Raw genomic sequence first — 4,458 nt, 5'->3', positions numbered from 1 at the left:
ATCTTTATTAGGTACCTAGCCAGTGATGTATTCGATATATAGTATTCGAGATTATACATATTAAGACGATGATGTATTCGAGATTATATATTCGAGAGGATGTATTCGAGATTCAGATTTTCCTTATTGATTAATTGCATCCATGCATTGTAATTTGAATACTAAATTGTTTGATATTTCTTCTGTATTATTAGTAAAGTAAAAGCTATGGCAGACAATACCGGCAGAAAGAGAGAAGAGGAATTGTTCGACATCATACGCAGCCCTCATAGGCTAGATGATCTGAATGAAGCAGATGACAGCTCCCAATATCTTAACAATACCGGAGAGGGTGATGAAAAGATATTCGATCTCGACGACTGGACTGATGAAGTCATGAACTATGATTATGATTATGACACAGACAATGTTTGTGATGACACAGACAATGCTGATCTTCAAATAACAAACACTTCCGGCGAGGTATATTTATATAAGCATGCATCATGGTGATCATCACATGTTTTTTTATTGAAGATATATTAACGAATCGATCTTTCTTCTTTCAGCCCTCTGGATCGAGCAAATCTGCTTCTACAGACAGCAAGACAAAGCGAGGCCCAGGCAGATAGTTGAAGGATGGTGTAAAGTACCACATTGAATCCATCAAACCTAGTGGCGAACCCCTCATGCCTAAGAACATTGCGAACAAGTGGACTCGTCCGTGCGGAGCTCTTGTGAAGGACAAACTCCCGATCTCCATTCAAGAATGGAAAGAGCCAGAGACTAAACGTCCAGGTGTTACTTGGGTCGATGGCAGAGCCAAAGAAGGCCTGGTGAAATCTCTGATGGAACATTTCACCCTACCAGATCATTTCACTAAAGCAGATGTGGACAAAGTCAAGGCCGCTGCTCTTAAGAAGATGGCAATTGCATTCAACACCCACAAGAAAACTGTATGGGCCAACTACCTCGCTAATGAAAGGAAGACTCCAGATTTCAAGGGAACACTGGAGAAGCAAAGAGAACATTGGGACGATTTCGTGACCTTCAAGGATTCAGAAATATCTAAGGAACGGTCGATGAAAAACAAGGCAAATGCCGCAAGAAAGACGCAGTTCCATAGGCTGGGTCCAGGTGGCTACACGGTGGCATTGCCTAAGTGGGATAAGTTTGAGCAAGAGATAGAGGATGCAGGGGTCACTCCGGTTACCTGGCACTGGCCCCCCAGGTGCAGAACTTGGTTCTATGCGCATGGGGGGGGCGTTGGACCCAAAGACAGGCATGGTTTCGAAGAAGGCAAGTCTAAAAGGAGCCGAACAAAAGATAATTGACACAATAGAAGAAGCTCGAGCGGGGGTGTTCACGCCCAACAGAGAGAACGACGAGCTTATGCGCGCCCTGGGAAATCCTGAACACCCGGAAAGAACACGAGGCATGGGTGTATTCCCTGGTATGAGGGCTTTTCAGACTGGAATGACGACTACAGGTCCCGTGCAAGAAAGAAGATGGAGGAGGAGAAGAAGATGAAGCTGGAGGAGGAGCAGAGGAAGCAGGACGCAGAATGCCTTCAAGGCCTAGAAGCAAGGCATGCGGACCTGGCACTCAAATTCCAGCAGCAGGAGCAGCAGATCGACTCACTTAGCCAGGAAAGGGGGTCTCAGCAGCGGCAGCAGCAAGCGGATGATCATCCAGCATTGGATAGCACCGTCCCATCCATGCCGAGAAGCAGCGTTGGTTCTGCCCCGGGCGACACACTGCTGGATAAAACCCTGTGGATGACATCATAGAGAACACTAACCGCGAGCTACACTCCAAAATGAAGAGCATATCCATGAAGGTGGCGGACGGCGTTGCCTTTCCAGTTACCCCCAAAGCAACCTACCATTGCATCCCGATTCCAGAGGGCTATGCTCGTGTCATGGTTGATGAAGTGGTGGACCAATATTCGGGGCTAACGCTTGACATTCCTGAAGGTGAAGACGAGCGCACACTCGGAGAGGCCATACATCGTATCATCCTATGGAGAAAGGATTGCATAATCTTTCGAAGTCCACCGACACCGCGTCGTCTGCCGACTCCTTGAAGTCCGCCACCGAGTCAGCAGACTCCCGCTCCTCCAAGTCCACGAACGCGTGAGACGACTCCTCCTCGAAGTCCGCCACCTCCTCCAAGTCCCCGAACGCGTGAGATGACTCCTCCGGTTTCAAGCCCGGCACAGCGTCATGCCACTTCTCTGGTTGCAAGTCCGGCACCGTGTCAGGCCACACCTCCTGCTTCAAGTCCGGCACATCGTCAGGTCACTTCACCTGGTCCAACTCCACGTCAGCCGTCTCCGTCGTCTCAGCAATCGCAGAAGAGACATCCCGCAGCTTTGGTGCGTAGCGGTACGAGTCGAGGTAGTTCAGGAAGTACAGGCGAAGGCAAGCGATATAAATATGGTCCAAGCCTCGCTCCTCTTCCTCAGAGGCCTTACGACATGACTAAGGAGCAAAACACAGCCATAGTACAAGCCCAAGTGGACGCCCATTTTGGACCGAAACCGGCACCGCCGCCAAAGGAGAAAGTGCCTGAGAAAGTAATTGACCACTTCATTCGTATGGCTAGAGAACCAGCTCCCAAGCCTGTTGACTCGGACTATGAGCGCCAAATCAGGAAGGCACATCGAGCACGACTACAGAAGGAAGCGAGCTCAAGCTTGAGCCAACAAGCAGCTAGCAAAAAAGCGGGAAAACCGTTCCCCAGTTGGGAGAACAGGCGGCGCAAGCGATCCCCCCGCTTGTTATGCCAAAAACACATGAGAGGAGTAGTACGCGCGCCAAATATTATTGTGGGCAAACCGTTAGCGTTCCCCAGCATGGCGATGTGGTAATAACAGAGGATCATATAATGCAGGCTCAAATGCTCAATATCTCTATTGGACAACTCCTCAAAATCGAGCCCATGCCTACGCTTAAAGAATCGGAAAAAGCATGGCAATATGTCCGGGGCAAACCTTTGGTCCATCCAGACAAGGTCAAGGACCTCCCAACGAGAATGTATCAATTGCATCAATGGTACATGAACATTACCAAGATTTCCAATCGAGAGTCCCTCATGGTGAATGTCAAGCATGCACATTATTACCATGAGAAAGCTCTGACCATTGAGTATCCAGAACTATTTCAGTTATTTAATCAAGATGTACTCGACAAGTCTATCGTTAGTTGCTATTGTCTGTAAGTGATTTCTTTCTGTAACTTAAGTCTCAAGCTAGTTATGTAGTGATAATTTTGATCAATCATTACATGTAATTATCCTCACTATATTCTTTTTCTGTGGTATTATATGCAGGATGAAGATGTATGAAATAAAAAAAGCTGGACGCTATGGCGTTGGGTTCATTGACCCAAATACCATTAATCAGGACATATGGGAGATTGACCATTGTAAAGCTGCTGTAGAGGAAAGCATGCTAGAGTTCTTGAAGCGCCTCAATACCTTCGAAGATATACTACTTTCTTACAACTTCCCGTGAGTCACACTGTCTTTTACTACAAATTCTGTTTTTCCTTACTAGCTAGCTAGATGTTAATAATTAAGTGTATACGGTTTACGGTAGTTGATTAATTTTATTCACATGCCCGCTTAACTAAGACATGCAAACGTGTGCGTATGCAGTTGGCACTGGGTCTTGATAAACATTAAAGTTGAGGAAGGAAAAGTTGAATTACTGGACTCATTAACTAAAGAAGATAAAGACTACACCATCGTGAAGGGGATAGTCAACAGGTAATTTCAATCATTATTAACTATTAGTTCCTGATATGAATTATTTAATAACCCCTTTATTAAAAAAATTTGTCGGCGGGCAGGGCATGGGCAAAGTTCATCGCGGTGACTCCAGGAGAATGGCCAAAAAAATTGTTTTGGCATCGACCCAAGGTAAGTAATTAAGTAGTACTAGCTAGCTACCATCTCTTTAATTCTTGTTTCAATATCATTAATTAATTATTATGCTTGATTAATCATTATCTGATTCAACTCGATTCTCGTAAAGGCCCTGAGGCAGGCGAAAGGGAATAATCTGTGTGCATACTACGTTTGCGACAACGTTCGCATGATGACGTGCGAAAGGAGCAGATCTGATAGACAGAACTGGGTACGTTTTTGTCAGAACACTATTCACACCATTATCGATATCTAGTCACACAACTAACACACATGCATATTGATCTCCTTCTTAACAGTTCAGATCGGTGCGGGATAAGCTCCTACCATCGGACCGCATACAAGCACTTCAAGAGGAAATAGCCGGATTTTTGCTCGACCAGGTCATAGATCCGAAAGGAGAATACTATTATCCGCTACCGCCTCCATGAAACACTTGTCATCGTGCTCCGAAGGCACCAAGGCAACATGTAGTAGAAATTGTATATGTATATACATGTGTATATGTGTGAATAGTTAATGGTGTTGGCTGTGAGATATTCGATGATA

Source organism: Triticum aestivum, chromosome 3B (assembly GCF_018294505.1).
Source record: "Triticum aestivum cultivar Chinese Spring chromosome 3B, IWGSC CS RefSeq v2.1, whole genome shotgun sequence".
NCBI lineage: Eukaryota > Viridiplantae > Streptophyta > Magnoliopsida > Poales > Poaceae > Triticum > Triticum aestivum.
The sequence above is the reverse complement of the archived record's forward strand: the minus strand, read 5'-3'. Positions refer to the sequence as shown.